General features: G+C 37.9%; 1 protein-coding gene across 1 annotated transcript in view; it reads right to left on the bottom strand.

Moving 5' to 3' along the window:
• The window catches only part of LOC103524900 (serine proteinase stubble), a 57,316-nt gene extending 38,764 nt beyond the window's left edge, over positions 1–18,552 (bottom strand). Inside the window, exon 1 of the mRNA XM_008489944.2 lies at positions 18,430–18,552. The gene's annotated coding sequence lies outside the window, so the exon portion shown is untranslated. The remainder of the gene's footprint in view (positions 1–18,429) is intronic.
• Between the last annotated feature and the right edge of the window lie 837 nt (positions 18,553–19,389).

Here is a 19,389-nt window from a genome sequence, read left to right as displayed (position 1 = left end):
AATCGCCCCTCAATTCGTGCACCTACCTAAGGCTTACACTCATGACATGACTCATGGTGCAAGACACAAGGAAACTATGTATGTTAGGTACCAATCTACCAATACTTAAGTGCGGAAATCAAAGTTGCCAAAAAAGGTCATAACTCAAAACCATCAATCATTTCATTGACATGGGTTATCAATCAATCAAACTGTCTTCAATTATCAATTACAAGAGAATGCCTCTTGTACACAATATTTCTATGTCATTAATATGAGCTCCATTTTCAATCAATCAAACTGTCTTCAATTATCAATTACAAGAGAATGCCTCTTGTACACAATATTTCTATGTCATTAATATGAGCTCCATTTTATAAACAATATGAAAGTTGTTAGGAATAATAACAACCGATTTTACGATTATGGCAATGTCAATAATATCGGAATCAAATTAGTATTCAATAAGGATACTTTACAATTAGATCGGACCAGCTACTTGGTCAATTTGTTATGAATATTATTATGTCATGAGTCATGACATATTGAATAACGGACAGCATGTGTTAACAGTTCTTACAAGGTTAAACGGTTTAAACCTTTTTGGGTTGTCCGATCTAATAGTCTTATGGTTGACCTAGGAGTGTAAAAATTTTTGACCTAGGGGTGTAAAAGTTTAGACTTATTGTTGATCGAATTTTGGACAGTTGTCTGCGCATACAAAGCCCATATTTATTTTGACATTGAGCTATTATAGACTTGGGGATGTATTCAACTTTAAAGGGGGTCCCTTAAAAAAAAAAAAAAAAAAAAAAAAAAGTATCTACCTACCTACTTCAGTACCTCGAGGTCAAAATTCAGTACTTTTTTGGACCGTACTGCACTGATAAGCCGTCAAAATTCAAAATTTGCTTTTGTTATTCTTTTGTCCGCAATTTTTGATTTCGGGTACCCCGGAGGGTCTCTCACTTACCCCCAGGGTACGCGTACCCCCGGTTGAGAATCGCTGTTGTAGTATAATAACCACCTACCTACCTATATTTAATATTTAATACATGTGGAGATGTAGGTACATATTATAATAACTGATTAATCACCCGGTTGATCCATCATAATTTCAGGCTCAGACTGACCGGAAGGCAAGATTTCTATTTACACAGCAATTATCAGCCGCGGGCCATAAAATTGCTGCAGATTTCCAAAACCCACCTCTCCGCGTATAGGTGTATCAGAGATTTCGTACATGAATTCTATTAGCGTTGTGAAGCTAACAGTTATCGCTAACGTGAGAAGGTGTTTCTGTGTTCTTCGAGAGGTAAAGAACATGCAGAACTCATAATATGTATACCCAGTATACCTACCTAGTATAAAAATTAGATAATATTAGTAGGTATATTACATTATTATGTAATGATCTAGAAATGGGTACTTCATTGAACAATATGCATATGCAGGTACCTGCAATAAAAATGGTGCTCAGGCAAATTTAAATTATAGTCAATCCTGCTTTTGATTACAGTGTTGCCAAAGTTCTTGCGTGTTCACTTTTGAGCTAACTGAAGCAGCGCTCGCTACCTGCTGTTTGATATTTGATAGCTACTATTTTGCCACTACTAAGATGTATAGCCATGTTGCACGAGACAGTGGACATTTTGCTTGATTTGTACATTGTAAACTTATCTCTTGTCCATATTGAGCTTTTGAACGCGAGCCAGGGGCTGATAAGAATCATAAGAGCACATTCTGACATGGTTGGCCCAGGTTACCTGTCACTGTCACTCGGGCCAGAAAAAAAGAAATGAAGAAAGAAGGAAAGAAAGGAAGAAAGAAAGACAGAAAGGAAGAAAGAGAGAAATATTAGTTAGTGAATGTGCAAAATTTTCCATCATTATTTTTAGGACTGTACAGAAAAGAGAGAAAACAACATTTTAAGAAATAGTGGATGTGTCATATTTCTCAACAGGGATAGCTTTGCATTTGCACCTTTAACTTACTATAAAGGCCATACTGGGTATTTTAGTACTTACATATGTATTTCCTCATGCTACATAGAATTTAAATATAGGAATAATATAGGAAGGAGGGATACCTATAATTACCTACCGTCATAACTGATAACAAGATGACTTACTCAAACCTACTTGCTACTTACTTGCCTACTCATAAAAATGGAAAGTTGACTATAAAATAAATCGATTTTTTTTTGAGATTTCGAAGTACATTTGCATTTTTTTTTTCTTTTCGCAATTCAACATTAGTTTGCCAAATAAACAGTATCGTTCGTTATCTTCGTTCAGAATCTCAATCTCACTGATATCTTGTCTGGGCCAACCATGTACTTTGTATTTGTACTTATGGATAGTCCAGAAGTCTAGAAAGTGTTTTCTTAAAATTACCAAGAGTTATTGAGAAGTTAATATACAATTATTTCCTTATGTTTTGTTTGTAAGTCATGCAATATATTCCGAACATGCGTGCCATACTATCGCCCCATGTAATCTAGAATCAGATATTAGTAAACACCACATGTGGCTTGAGGTTTAGTCTAATCTGTCCACAGAGTCCTACTTCTGATAACTAGGATAGACGTAGGTACTTCAGAATCATCAACCTTGGATTCTGACTTTCTGAGATCTCTATTTCTAGAGCACGATATTGTTTATACTTGACCCCAAAAATTAGGAATAAAAGAAAAAGTAAACGAAAGGAAACATGTCAGGAAAAAAGTAACACAAAAGGAAGCTCACCAGAGTTGAAAAGAAATGGAAAGAAAAATCCTTTCTTCTCTCGAACCTGCTGCCAAGACAAATTAAAAAAACCAGACAATATATGATGCTGGGAAATGATGAGAGCGTTACCAGAGTACTATCTCAGAGGAAATTCAGCGGGAAGAACTGGAAAATAATACTAATGATTAAATTAAGTAAAACCATGTAAAAAGTGACATTTTGAAGGACATTGCACTCAACTTTCCAGTTCCAGGTCACGTCAGACTTTATGCCATCTCGTCCTTTTTTCTGAGATGATAGCTAAACAGCCAAGATCTGAAAGCTTCCCAGCTAGCAACGATAACACGTTGAATGCAAGAGTTCCCCATGGATCATTGAAGTCAATCAACGCGGGAAGAACTGGAAAATAATACTAATGATTAAAAAGTGACATTTTGAAGGATAATGCATTCAACTTTCCAGGTCCACATCAGACTTTATGCCATCTCGTCCTTTTTTCTGAGATAATAGCTAAACAGCCAAGATCTGAAAGCTTCCCAGCTAGCAACGATAACACGTTGAATGCAAGAGTTCCCCATGGATCACTGAAGTAAATCAACATTGTCCGTGGTTAGTATCCACATGGGTGACCATTTGGGCAATCGTCTCAACTTTTTGGCATTAGTCTGGAATCAGACATAGACAGTGTCCACAGGACCAAATCAACACATAGACCCCAGAGGTTGAAAGAAAAATGGAAAAGTAACAAACCAAGACACTTGTCACATTGAAAACCAAGATAACCTACAAAATAATGACACTATTAGGGGACTATTAGGCAGGAATTATTAGATATTGAATAGATTCTATTACTACATTTTACACTATTGTGTCGTTGTTCACGATCACATTAGGTATATCTAATGATGTTTACTGATAAAATCATGAAGATCCATTCCAACATTTCCTCATGCTTGTGTTCTCTTCTACGTATCTATATCTTGTGTACTTCGTATTGAACCTGGAATTCAGAATGTCTGCGAATGTTTAAGCCTGCTGTTTGAGAGGATGAGAGATGGGGTGAAATGAAGGGGTAAAGATTATTTATTGGTAAAAGTAAAGCTACTGAACATACCGAAAAGTCCTATGCCACTGTTACATAATCAGATCTTTTGTGACGTGGAGAATGACTGTTTGCTGGGACTCTTTCATTTGGGCTATGTTATGGGTTTAAAAGAGAGATAAAGGTATTGAATCCTGTGCCAAAATATCTACGGCTGTAAGGAGAGAGAGAGAGAGAGAGAGAGAGACTGACAGACATAGAAAGACTGTTAACACTTCTTTTAGTGGATGTGTCTACAGCTCCACCTACCACTTTACCGCGCTAACCACTACTGAGAGTACTGAGACAATACTATGAAATGTTCCGAAGAGATAGGTACAGAGACGCTGTAGCTGGACTAGAGAGAGGCTAGATAACTTCCACAATCAGAAATCCTTACAAACGTATTTCTTACAATATTTAAAAGTTCCTTTGCCTTTTCTGGGTCGAGATGAGAACCGTGTTCCGAAGTGGAGATGTTGACAGTCTCGCGATGAATACTAAACAATGTATCAATCAACGTTGTCCGTGGTTAGTATCCACATGGGTGACCATTTGGGCAATCGTCTCAACTTTTTGGCATTAGTCTGGAATCAGACATAGACAGTGTCCACAGGACCAAATCAACACATAGACCCCAGAGGTTGAAAGAAAAATGGAAAAGTAACAAACCAAGACACTTGTCACATTGAAAACCAAGATAACCTACAAAATAATGACACTATTAGGGGACTATTAGGCAGGAATTATTAGATATTGAATAGATTCTATTACTACATTTTACACTATTGTGTCGTTGTTCACGATCACATTAGGTATATCTAATGATGTTTACTGATAAAATCATGAAGATCCATTCCAACATTTCCTCATGCTTGTGTTCTCTTCTACGTATCTATATCTTGTGTACTTCGTATTGAACCTGGAATTCAGAATGTCTGCGAATGTTTAAGCCTGCTGTTTGAGAGGATGAGAGATGGGGTGAAATGAAGGGGTAAAGATTATTTATTGGTAAAAGTAAAGCTACTGAACATACCGAAAAGTCCTATGCCACTGTTACATAATCAGATCTTTTGTGACGTGGAGAATGACTGTTTGCTGGGACTCTTTCATTTGGGCTATGTTATGGGTTTAAAAGAGAGATAAAGGTATTGAATCCTGTGCCAAAATATCTACGGCTGTAAGGAGAGAGAGAGAGAGAGAGAGAGAGACTGACAGACATAGAAAGACTGTTAACACTTCTTTTAGTGGATGTGTCTACAGCTCCACCTACCACTTTACCGCGCTAACCACTACTGAGAGTACTGAGACAATACTATGAAATGTTCCGAAGAGATAGGTACAGAGACGCTGTAGCTGGACTAGAGAGAGGCTAGATAACTTCCACAATCAGAAATCCTTACAAACGTATTTCTTACAATATTTAAAAGTTCCTTTGCCTTTTCTGGGTCGAGATGAGAACCGTGTTCCGAAGTGGAGATGTTGACAGTCTCGCGATGAATACTAAACAATGTATAACAGCACTCGTACGAGTATTAGAAGAAAATAAAAACTTCTCAGAAAGTACGAGGTATAACAATACTGCCTGACATCTAATGAGGCAATGAGACAGTATTTCTGTGTCACATCTCAAGTCGTGAAGAAGAGTGACTTGGTAGCCGTAATGAATTTTAATTGCTAGATTTCAAGATAGATCTGCTGCTATTTGAACTTTTACTTCATTACTAAATGGATAAGCGATGGAAAATGGGTATTCTCGCGAAGGTAAGAAATGCATCCCATGTTGGATTGCAGTAAACGTTTCACGCCTATTTGAATATAAATATCATCTCGAGATAAAATTGTGACCGCTAGTCCGATAAGAGATCCCAGTGTGATTCTTTCCGCTTTTCATTACTTTTACTTGCAACTTTACGTTATTACCGTTTAAGTTGGATGTCAATTATTTACCAGAGTGATTTTGATCTCCGAAGGTTTCGCCGAGGTGAAAATGGGAATTACCTGTAAGCTTTCGAGCATAAGAGAAATACATGGAATATCTGCGAGTAGCTAGGTCGAAGGAAGTTCGCTTGAGGAGGGTCCAGGAATTTTTTGATTTATGGATTAAATAGAAGAACAAAGATCGAGAGCATACTCGTATATTGGATTCCCTGGGTCCTGGGATTCAAATTGTTTGATTCTCCATTCATAAACAGATGAATGTAAAGATGCAATGAACATAAATAAAGACCTTTTTCCTGAGTGGTTAAAGAAGCTGGAAACCCTCTGACAATATGAATGGTCTTTTGGCCATACTGATGTTTACTTCACTGAGCTTGGTGAGGTTACTAGTGGAAACTTAATCAGTGGCGTTCTCGCCCTCTAGGTCAGTGTGAACACAATGACCGTCTAGCAAACGATTTCAAATTTCAGCACAGCTTTCTTCGACTGTTCAGCGTCAAGGTTCTTCTGGCGTGGCGAAGTATCAAAGTCAACATCTGTGAAGTTTATTACCGAATGAATTAAACAAGAATAATGCGAATCCGTCATAAAAGACGGGGTTTTATGACTCTATTCTACGAGAGATGAGATACGAGGTCCTCTGGATGAGTCTCGCACGCGTTACGGTTTAAATCCCAGCAGAATTCCGATTCCGATTATGTATGATAATTTGTTTCGGTAGCGTGGAGTGTATGTGAACGTCGGTACTAATGGACTAATTTGCATGCAAATTTGTGTGTGCCGGCTTCTTTCTCTATATTGGGACGGGACAGGAGTGCGGTTTTTATTATACTTAATATGCGGTGGTACACAATGCAGGTATGCAAGGATCTGTACTGTGCAGAAGAGCGGTACGGTACACTCATTGTCTGCAGATTTTGAGCTCGGAGCAAAATCTAATGGAAAGCAAGCATATGACCAACTGAGCCGAGATTGTACTTCTACCTTCTAGGAGTCTAGGGAGCTAGCCTACATAGGTGCACACACAGGAGATGGGAGGTGTGACTTGGTAGCCGTAATGAATTTTAATTGCTAGATTTCAAGATAGATCTGCTGCTATTTGAACTTTTACTTCATTACTAAATGGATAAGCGATGGAAAATGGGGGAATAAGTAGGATGTTTTTTTTTTTAGACTTTTGGTGATGGTGAATAAATTTACTTATGTATACGAGAGGGCGAATTATATCAAAATTTTAACTATGAGTACCTAGCCTCTCATCAAGACAGCTTTAAAAATAGAATAGTTAACCACCGCAAAAGTTCAAACGGATACATATATACGTAAATATGTGTATCTACCTCCGCAGAATCAATCTCAACCTTCAATCTCTCCACAGCTACTTGCAGGTACAACGACAGAGTAAGCAGAAGGAATAGGAAGCCAATATGACCATATCCTTCAGTCCATGTGAGAGAAAGAAGAATGCAAACCGCGTAAACTATATTCGGATTTCAGCAATCGAGTCGAACTTTTTAATTAATCTTGACCAAATAGTGGTTATTGCTATGATCGGTATAGCAATTATCATTGTTGCAGCTGCATAACAACTTTGTTAAGAAGGGAAAAGAGGACAAGTCAACTGAGCAACTTAAGACACCAGGATGAAGCTCAACTTTGAATCAACAAGTCAACCCAGTAGTAAATTGAAAGTTTAGAAATACCTTTGTAACGTACATTCCTACATTATCATGATTTGACAATGGCACTGACAGTGTTAATGGGAACATAATCGGAGCTTTTTATGGTTGATATTTTACACTTCTTTGCACTTCTAAAAATGAACTTGGTGAATTGAAGACTTGAACTGATACGACTGGGAATTTTTTCAAACCTAATTAGGTATTATTGCAACTTGTAGTTTAGAGAGAGACTTTGTTTGAGACTTTGTGATTTCTATGCCAGATTGTCATGATGTGCCATAAAGGCCAATCCGCCAACATTGCTTTTTTCTGAAACCAAAGCAGAGGGCAAAGAACAATAGACCACTGACGACCTCTCGTAATAAAAAATAATGAATAAATCACAAAACGCTCCAAGTTTCATCGTCTAGAATTGTTCAAAGAATCTTTGTCATTCTCTGCTGCCTTTAATGGCTTTGAAACCTTTAAATCACAGTCTATCAAAGCTTACAACTTTTATGGCAATTCGAATCGTTTCACACCGATGCTCCATGGAGAAATGAAATTTATTACACAAAAGTTCATTAAATTAAGCTTATTAGGATTAGTAAGCATGTATGTATCAAAAGGATTTTGCTGAGCAATAAATAATCTGAACATTAAACAGTTTGTTCACCTGACTACCGTGGGTTTCTATAACGTATTCATTGACACGATGTTGAAGATCAATAGACTCTAGGAAGTCCTCAGAAATACTTACCTACCTATATTGTGAACTAGGTACATTTATTCAATAACATATTAGGCATAGCTTCAATTCTTGAACTTCCTTCAATCGTGAACTTCAGACTTAAAATAAACTTCATACATATTGACGAGGTATTGTTGATCTGTAAAGTTGCATGCGTAATATTCCCATCTTACATCACAGAGATGCACATTTGCACAATCAAGACAGACGGAGAGTCCCAAGTTATAAATAATGTGCGGTCTAATCCTCTCTGATTTAGACGTTTTGCTAGAGTGCCATAATCTGGTTTCTATGCCGGTACTTGGCATCTATAGAGCAATTAGAAGAAATTAATTTCTTGATCTCTCTCATGGTTGCGGTTTTCGGTTCCACTGATGGTTCTCTTTGATACCAAAGTCAAAGCAGACTTTGGTTCAGGGCCTGACTTCACTGTTGTATTTTTTGTTTGCTCAAACCTTTTCGGCTGCTAAGGGGTACCTTGAATACTTTGCTTTGGTCGTCCACTTTCCAATGGTCCCACTTTCCAATGGTCCTTCAAATTTTCTCTTCTGTTTTCTAATGATTGGTTACATTTACCAACATCTTTTTGTTGGTCTTTCATGAGTTCGTCTGGCTTTGCCGCCTTGCTCTTGTTCCTTTACCCATATCTTATGTGTTGGTTCTTTATGAATTGATTTCCTTGTCCTTCGATCTCACTACCGCATCTCAAGTTCCAAATGATTCATCAAGAGAAGTCTGGGTCAAAATGACAATGGCCCATCTTCATTTACATCCGATGTTCCATGACCTAGTTTGAACAATAGATTATCACGAGCACGAGACCCCTGTCTGATGTAATGCATGGCGGAGAAAGTGGTAGAGACTTCTAAAGATGACATTGGGGGACTTACACGGACCACATAATAGCTCAGGAATAATTATCTTATTAAGAGCTTGGAATTTCCAAACCTAACCATAAGAACCCACTGAGTAACTAATTGTAAGTTCAGGGTCTTCACAAGACAATGCGATGTAAGCTATATGTATCATCAGTTAGGCACAGAGTACCTACTACGGAGCATCACGATAGGACAAGTTATAATCCAAACTATTAACAGAGCACAAAAGATCAGTTTGACCCTGTAGAAAAGCATTCTTTTGAAGTAATTAAAATGAGAACTAAAGTTAATAAAATGAGCTTTGTTTTATTTTATTTTCTAATTAAGTGCTCATTGCTCAACACTGATAAAGTGGGTCTGAATGATCAGACACACTTTTAATAGATCATTAAAACCAAAAGTCCATTAGAATCAGACCTATTGCTAGAACTGTCTCAAGTCTCTGTTAAATGAAAGTTTAAATCGATCGTAGTTCGCCAAATGCAATGCCTACGAAGAAGAAATTGAATGGTGTACCTTTTTGACAAAAGTAAAATGGAAAAGGCTGAACTCAATTATTCAAATGATAGCTCTTGCAATGTCAGTAAGGCTGTATGCCATAAATAAGACAATTATTCTAACGGTGCGGTGGTCAATGTTTGGAAAGATTCCAAACATGGGACGAAATTAGTTGAAGAATTACCTACTGTCTTAACTGTTTCAAGAAATTCCTGTAGTGACTTCACTATAGGAACAAGATGAATATGAAAACATAGGTAGGTATGTGTATGTACCTACTCGTTTAAATTTAAATGAAATAAATTTCTTCAAGGGAGAGAAATTTGTATTCTCGCGAAGGTAAGAAATGCATCCCATGTTGGATTGCAGTAAACGTTTCACGCCTATTTGAATATAAATATCATCTCGAGATAAAATTGTGACCGCTAGTCCGATAAGAGATCCCAGTGTGATTCTTTCCGCTTTTCATTACTTTTACTTGCAACTTTACGTTATTACCGTTTAAGTTGGATGTCAATTATTTACCAGAGTGATTTTGATCTCCGAAGGTTTCGCCGAGGTGAAAATGGGAATTACCTGTAAGCTTTCGAGCATAAGAGAAATACATGGAATATCTGCGAGTAGCTAGGTCGAAGGAAGTTCGCTTGAGGAGGGTCCAGGAATTTTTTGATTTATGGATTAAATAGAAGAACAAAGATCGAGAGCATACTCGTATATTGGATTCCCTGGGTCCTGGGATTCAAATTGTTTGATTCTCCATTCATAAACAGATGAATGTAAAGATGCAATGAACATAAATAAAGACCTTTTTCCTGAGTGGTTAAAGAAGCTGGAAACCCTCTGACAATATGAATGGTCTTTTGGCCATACTGATGTTTACTTCACTGAGCTTGGTGAGGTTACTAGTGGAAACTTAATCAGTGGCGTTCTCGCCCTCTAGGTCAGTGTGAACACAATGACCGTCTAGCAAACGATTTCAAATTTCAGCACAGCTTTCTTCGACTGTTCAGCGTCAAGGTTCTTCTGGCGTGGCGAAGTATCAAAGTCAACATCTGTGAAGTTTATTACCGAATGAATTAAACAAGAATAATGCGAATCCGTCATAAAAGACGGGGTTTTATGACTCTATTCTACGAGAGATGAGATACGAGGTCCTCTGGATGAGTCTCGCACGCGTTACGGTTTAAATCCCAGCAGAATTCCGATTCCGATTATGTATGATAATTTGTTTCGGTAGCGTGGAGTGTATGTGAACGTCGGTACTAATGGACTAATTTGCATGCAAATTTGTGTGTGCCGGCTTCTTTCTCTATATTGGGACGGGACAGGAGTGCGGTTTTTATTATACTTAATATGCGGTGGTACACAATGCAGGTATGCAAGGATCTGTACTGTGCAGAAGAGCGGTACGGTACACTCATTGTCTGCAGATTTTGAGCTCGGAGCAAAATCTAATGGAAAGCAAGCATATGACCAACTGAGCCGAGATTGTACTTCTACCTTCTAGGAGTCTAGGGAGCTAGCCTACATAGGTGCACACACAGGAGATGGGAGGTCCTTACGATAGGAATAGGTATTGCTATCGTTAGTGTTCGTTTTACTATAAGACCAAGCATCCATCGGTGTCTCTTTGAGCTTTTATCGTTCAGAGTGTTCAGACATCTCCGAGATTTCATTGCAGTCAGTAATTTAGTCAATTAGTAAGCAGTGCTCCGTGCTCATAAAGATAATTAGGTAGGTATTCTGAAAGCAAAAGTTTCACCTTGCTTCACACTTGATCTTGTGGTGAAACAATTGACTCAAAAATTTCAAGTGCGTTATTATAGGTCAAGGATAGTAAGAGTGATAACATTCCATACAACATACCATTGAAAAATAAAGTTAGATATTGTCAGATGAAATGTTAAATGATGCCAGACTTTACACTCAAGTGTGAAACTATGTATCTCTGTTCATGTCTTCAGTCCTGTTCATTCCCATTCCTCCATAGAGGACATTCTGTCTAAATATCTGATCGATGTCATTCCAAATCAAAAGTTTTTATAAATTATCAATCAGTATTGGCACAGCCATGTAAGCAGTCAAAACAAACATTGATTTATTTAAAACCTGTTTGTCGTAAAACACGCATAAGAAGTTTTCTTGACAAATTGTCACAACTCACAATTACTCGTATAGGTAAAACATGTGAGAACACACATATTTTCATACGGAATCCTGCGTTCACCTTTTATCACGCTTCTCGAGGTGAAATTAGAAGCCAACTATGGGCATTGCCCATTGGGCAAAAAACAAGGACCATTCCTAATTTTGGACGCTTCTCGAGGTGAAATTAGAAGCCAACTATGGGCATTGCCCATTGGGCAAAAAACAAGGACCATTCCTAATTTTGGTACCTACCTACCTGTTGGACGTTGAGTTAGGAGACCCCTGCAGGCAAACTGTTGAAAAAGTTTCTCGTTTCTTAAAAAAATGGTTTAATTAAAATTATGTTTGCCAACACGAAAGTCTCATTATAAAATTTTTAGAATCAAAACCATCAAGTGCCTATCAGTAATGTTGTGAAGAAATTATGTTTTCATTAGCATTTACCTGTTACTGTTTGCCAACATGTATTGTCTACTAATAAACGTATAATATGTAGTTCTCCTAAATATTCATCTAAGTGTTTAATTTTCCTCTCGTGCAATTTAGTAAATGTTTTGAAAGTTAACTTTGTGTTAAAACAAAGAGATTAATTTTATTCAAATCTACAAAAATACCTACATGTCGGTACTTCTGCTATTGAAGTTTTGATATAAAACATTTTATTCCATCAAGATAGCTTTATTATAAAGCTAACCTGATTATTTAATTTTACAACCTCATTTCCTGAAACGATGATTCAAAATCTCTTAATGACGAGTACTCAAAAATTTATCACCAATAAAAAAATATTTCACAAGATGTAGGTAGGTGGAAAGATACATGATGGGTAGGTACCTACCTATTATATCCATAAAATATTTCATTCATTTACCCAAGCTTAATGACAAGCTCTCTTCAGTGATCTTTTAAATCATGAAGATAACAAAACAGGTACCTACTGATAGTGTGGGCAAGATCCACGTTTTGTGATCCTGAATCATACTGGTAGGTATTTATCATTTTGTTCGTCAGCAAGGTAATTGTGGGAGTGATTCAGTGATGGAGAAATTATTTTAGAGATTGTCCAATATTGACAGTTGGTTTTGATATCAGCACTTTTTAGTTGATTCCAATTCCAACGGTTGACTTTAGTTTTTACTTTCCTTTGTCTTTTGAATTGTTTTCGGTCTGATATTTTTTTCAACACCAAGTGCTAGTTTTCCTTTGGGATCACTTTGGACCTCTCTGAGAAATTAGTTTGTCACTTTGTTACGAGTTGGTACATCTGTTTGTGGGGAAGTCTGTCATTACGAGTTACGAGGCCTAGCCATGCATGTCTACCTCAGCCTCTTATGACTACATTATTATGGTTTTCTTCACTTTCTTCGTCATTTACAGCGTCTGACCAAAGTTTTCAAGCCTGAATCTTAATTGAGGACAAAATGAAATGAAGGAGAAATTACAAAACATGTACTATCTCACTAATAATAATAAAGTACCTATTTAAATAATCATGAGATATGAAAATCGTCCCTAAAAGTACACAAGTACTTAGAGGGATAAATAAAGAAAAGACTGTAAAGGAGATTTAGAATGTTGTGGCTCAGGACTCCAAGGAAGCATGTGAGGACAATTGAGGACTTGAAATTTGGTCAACTATCTTACCCATTTCAGCTTTGGTTTCGTTCGATTTATAATCTTTCGGTTGTAATTTCGGTTTTAAATCATTCTCTTATGGATGCATTTCTAGGACATGCATTAATATGGTTTGTAAATTCATTTGGAGTCGTTGGTAATTTGATCCAATGTTATTTCTGTTTTAGTTTTATCTTGAGCTTCTTAATTCATGCCTTTTGACAAACAGCGTTTCCTCGCTACAGATGTGGTTCAGCGCTATGCAAGGAATAGACACTGTCCTCAATAGTGGATATTCTATGGTAGCATATGATTTTCTATAAAATAATAGAAATTTCCTAACCATATCATTAGATTTAGGGGACATTTTCTGCTTGATCATTGATGAACAGAATATGGAAGGGTAGTTTTGAATTTTAAAAGAACGCTTTGGAAGCATAACAAAATCCGCTTTGCGAGCGGTATCTCTTTTCGAAATGTTGAGAAAAGCTGTTGAATTTCAAACGCAAATGCATGCCCGAAATTTGATCCTTTCAAGCAGAAGCAAAATCAGAACAGATAAAACAATAAAAACACAAGTCAATACTTCTGAGATATTTGTTTCCAATGTGAGAGTCAAAGATATTGAATGTCAAAAGTATCCATGTTCCATTTGTGTTTTTAAGTAAGTAGGTTGTACGGTAGTAGGTAGCTACCAAAAAACTCTCTGTGACCATTGATTGATCAATTTATTATTTCTGAATTTGAAAATTAGGAATCGCTCCCAAAAATCCAACATGTATCCATTGATATATGAATGAATATTAAAATATAGGTACCTACCTAGAGTACGTAGGCATTAAAATATTCGTTATACCCAGTAGACGTTATTCTTCTTAGCCACAAGATCTATTGACTATTTACGAGTATTTCAATCTGTTGATTCTTTTAGAATTTCTTTGCTTGATTTGATTTAATATCAAATCAATATCTATCATCGAATTGATTTGGTCAATAATTCGACTAATGCCACAGAATTTCTTTGTCTCTGATAACAGCAGAAAAGTTTTCCTTAAGTCATTAGTGGTTGGCGATGGTTGCCTGAAAAAGTAAAGTTGTGGAAAAAGAAAAGAGCCTTTGGTTACACCGTCTTGTGTCACCTGTGACACACCGTCGATGTGTCACAGAACCATTTAGAAATTTTGCTTTCAAAGCTTCAGTAGACTTGGATCCAAAGAATCTAAGGTGAGTATTTTGGGATCCAAATCAAAATAGGCCTTGGACAGATCCCAAAGGGTATATTGATTCATAGATTCGTATAAGCTTATCTCATCCCTTGGGGTAGTGGCCCCTACACCTAAGCCTCAGAGTAAACTTTTTGTGTGTGGAGTTAAGCAGGGTGTATTGATTGGGTCAAATCAATGTAGGTAGTTCCTGGTTCCTATTCTATTAGGTCCCTCAATAGAATGCACTGAGGACTCTCAACAGTCTCAATTGTTGAGTGATGTCCTCAAGTCCAGGATATTGGAAGTTAGTATTCCTCTTGAGGAGAAAGGCCTCTGGTTCTGTCCACTGTGTGGTCTAGCACCATAGTCCTATCCTTCTTGTCATGCCATCCTACCCATGGTCTGCTGGTTCATATGCACTTGATCAGTGTTCCATGGAGATGCATTGTGTACATTGGAGTACTTAGCCCATTTGGTCATAGGTTTGATGTTATATCAGATCGAGGCGTTGTGTCATGTGCAAGGGTTAGCCCGTTTAGTCACAAGAACAATACGGATATTTCCTTCCTGTTCCTTCCAAACCGGTTACTGACGATACCGAAAAATCTCAATCAAAATCTGCCGAAATATCTTGGATACAAACTACCAACTAATTGATTAGATGATTAGGTACATAGATTGGTAGGTATATCATAAGTAGGATCCAAAATTCAACACTGTTGAGAAGAGTATCCGGATTTTCTCCACTGTTTATGAGATTCTTTGACATTCTCTACATAGATTTTGTTTTATTGTTTCGCTAAATCTAAATGTCCCACAATAGGTTGATAGACAATTATACTATCTTGAAGTTCCCATTGAATTCTGTGCCATCAATTTATTCGTGCGTACCTCTGGCTTTGAAAACCACAATAGTGGTACCACTGGAATGAAGAACCACCGAAATTTGAAGGAATTCGGTAGGACAATCTGACATTATTTTGGTCATCAAGATGTTGTTTGAAGATTCTGTGCAATATCCAGTTGACTATAGTTCCAGTTCTAGAACTTGGAGTAGATGGTGAACTTGAAAATTAGTCGGGTTTCAGAAAACTTTCTTTTAGCGTGAGAAGTTTGTGACATCCCATTGTGCTTGGTCAGTCGTGTGATGCGAGAAATTGAGGAAACGCTTACACCTGCTAGGTATCAACTGGATTCAATAGCATTGGTAAGCCAACAGGTAGGTACTTATACTGAGTCAAGTTTCTTCGTGGTCATATATGAGGAAAAAAATTCTTATTTAGGCCTGACGGACGGACCTGATCAGGTGTACCAGTGAGTGGCTGGCCTTATCCCAATTTTCTTGGCAAGCCTATCCTTTTAGAATGTGGCGAACAAAAGGGTCGCTCTCCTCAGCATATGGCAGACCTCGGATATTACCAATCCATTTTATCAAATTGAGATTGGATAAAAACGCAATCTGAAAAAACCAACAGTGATCCACGCAAGCCGCCTGCTACGATATGGGTCCGCACCTAATGGCTTTTCCGCCAGATGGGTCAGAAAACTAAGTACCCGGTTTTGGGCAACGTTCCCCTATATCAACTTTACACGAAAAACCTTAAACTTACACCGTGAGTTAGCTGTTAATCCAAGTCTTGATATCTCCAAGATACCATGGTTTACACCGAGAGTTTGTTAGCTGTTAACCCAAGTCTATCTACCTATCTCAAAGATACTCACCATGGTTGAGCAGCACTGGAAGTACATTGTTCAACAATGCAGTGTTTATTATTCCGGAGCGCATCGTTAATAAGTTGATTTTTAACACACGGGTTCACAGAAATGACCAGCGAGTAACGAGGGGGACCAGGAGGGTAAGTTGGTTTTACCTTGTTTTGAAAATCTGGATTAGGTATATCCAGATAAGTGGCCAATGTGACATTGGGTATCTTACTGCTTTTGAAGATCTTCTTTTACTGCACGTTTTCCGAATTTTATTTCGGGGATGGGGTTCTAGCTTCCTTAAATTCTTGTGATGACACATCATGTGCTACCTCCCAGTGGGTATCTGAGCCTTTAGTAAAATCAGGAATAGTTGTAACCCCTATTTTAGATCCCCGCTTAGGATACTGCCTATAATTTTTTTGGTAAAACATAACTTTTGATTCGCCCCTGACGGATCCCTGTTGTACAATGGACCTGGTAGTTGGGAGCTACTCATTACTATTGTGCTTATATTAATAGGTCGTTTTTAATTTTTTATGATGTTAAAAGTTGTTCGAATAATGCTATCTTTATAGCTTTGTGTTAACGGAGAGTAATTCACGGGCTCAGAACTTGCATTGTTCTGATTAGCTTAACTTTTACACTTTGGACAAGGGTCTCTCAAAGAGCACCTACAGCCTCCTCAGCAGTTTAATAACTTCAGCAGCAATACACTTCAAAAGAACGTAAAAATGGGCAAAGTTGTATGTAATAAGGTGCTGTTATGTGGGGAGTTTCTACATATCCTCGGCCTGTGATGCGGCCATAATGTCTTTCTTGGATCATCATTGCCCCATGTCTCATCAAAGCAAAATTCGATTCCACGGGGTGCGATATCACTCAAGTTGTGAACCACTGTCCTATGCAAGGCTATTAGATCTTTAGAAGTCTAGGAGTGTGCTCATGAATAGGTTATGGTGAACAATTAGTTTATTATTTTACTAGACCGGTGTTCTGACAATAATAGGGCTACAGGGAGCCCACTGAAAGTCCTGTGTAAACATTCTGTTCTAATGAACAGATAATAATTTCTTCTTTGGACCCAATAGTTATGTAGGTGCCTACCATAATAGTACCTACTCACACTACCAAAATATAGGTGCCTAGCTAAAATTGTATAGGCTTCTTAGTTGAAGAGAGAACTGGTTGAAGAAGTCCTTCTGTTGTGATTATTTTCCCCCAAGACTCCCAACAGGTCTGATAGAAGGAACTGTAACAACGGAGGTCTTATTGTTCCTAAGTTGAAGGATGGCAGGATAGGGGAAAGCCAGCCGTTCCGAAAACGAACCTTATCTCTTTAGGATAAATCAGTTTGTCCTGGGCAAGAATTGAACCCGCGACCTTAGGCGCTAACTAGGCTTGATGCAAGATGTAAATGTACATTTTGCGTTTTCCACCTTGCATTTTATGATTTGCAGATCTCTGTAAATCGCCCATTCCGATGAATCTTTAGTGCTTTTCATACTATTTGGGATTGACGTTGGAAGAATACTTTTTCCCCATGAAATGTGAGTTCCACAAACCCACTTAGTTCACTTACCTATTCGTATACGTCTGTGTCATTTGGAGACAAAGTGACCAATCTGGCAGACCCCAATTAAAACACAATTTACAAGGCGACACGATAAGGTCCGTCTTCCAACTAAGTAGATACTTGTTGTACGAATATAAAATATTCCTTGGAGAATAATTAAACATTATGTATTAAATAATAAGTAGTACCATAATATAATAATTAAAATTACATTACTCGAATCCGTTATTTACAAGCTAACGGGAAAAACATGATATATGGACGAGTTGGTAATGGTGAAGCTAGTATTTAAAACGGACATGAATCAGGAGTATTTATGTTTAGCATCTGAAAAACTGGGTGGTCTCAATTTGCTTAACTCTAGCTCATCATTAATTTCCTGAAAAACAAGTCCCTCTTAGTTCCAACCACTTTTTTCCAGGTATTCCCTGATATCTCTGCCTATGGAATTCCAACAGGTGTGTCCACACATAGTCGACAGGCCGTAGATCAATGTCAACTGAACCGTTCACACTACCTCGATAACATAGATTCAGCTCGTCGATCGACGGCCGGACGACTCTGTTTGGACACACTTTTAGATTAGGCCAGTTAAAATTACCCGGAACGACCGAAACTAGTGCCAGGTATACCTATTAAAGAAAGTTTTTCTAAAGACATTTACCTGGATTGGATCCGGAGACATGGACGGATGCAGCAGAAAACAGACTCAGTTGGAGAGGCAGTATTGAGTATAAGTAGACTTATGGTCGTCTAGGCCCTGGTCACGGATAAGTAAGTAAAGGCATTGACCCAAGCTTCGGTCACCCAGTATTATCTATTAGGCTCCCAACACGAAGTGTATTGTCCGAATTAAAATATTTTAATTAATGCAAACATGGAATTGCAATAAACTTATTATATAAGTAGAGTGTCAGTGTCGTGAGTCCGGATCAGGCTGGGGGTAATTGCACATTTCTGCATAGAAGAGTCTTCCGGGAAAAATATGGATTTACGTAATTCTGTAATTTCGTGTCAAGAGTTGCTCGGCCAGCGGTGATAGCACATGAACAGGACACCAGTTCCTAATGGATCACTGAAGTTAAGCAACGTTGTGCGTGGTTAATGTCGGCTATCGGGATGGGTGACCATCTAGGGCCTAGGCAATCGCGTGCAGCTGGCTTTTACGGGCCTCACGTCAGGCTGGGTGAGTAAGCGGGTAGTTTGTAGCCGAATAAAGGGTAAACCCCGTGTGACTGAGCATTTAAGCAGTTATAAAGCATGGTAGGTAAACATTGATTAAATCGTAGCCGAATAAAGGGTAAAACCCGTGTGACTGAGCATTTAAGCAGTTATACGGTGGCGTTAAATCCGTCAGTACATTTTATTGATTGCTCCTCTTCGGGTGGGTTTCACCAACCTTCTTTTTAGCTCCTAACAGTCCTAAAGACTTTTCAGATATCGGCAATGAAAGTTCAACAGAATTTCAAAGCTCTTGCCTTACAGTTAGTTGCTAGTAGAAGTGCGGGATGTGTCTCATAGTGAGAGTGGCGTAGAGATAGTGAATTAAGATACAGGGTAAGCTTAAGGTCACTCACTATCAGGTAGACCTGACGGGTACACCTGATCAGGTCTACCTGATATG

This window comes from Diaphorina citri, unplaced genomic scaffold, assembly GCF_000475195.1.
Source record: "Diaphorina citri unplaced genomic scaffold, Diaci psyllid genome assembly version 1.1 scaffold124, whole genome shotgun sequence".
In the NCBI taxonomy this organism is placed as follows: domain Eukaryota; kingdom Metazoa; phylum Arthropoda; class Insecta; order Hemiptera; family Psyllidae; genus Diaphorina; species Diaphorina citri.
The sequence above is the reverse complement of the archived record's forward strand: the minus strand, read 5'-3'. Positions and strand labels throughout refer to the sequence as shown.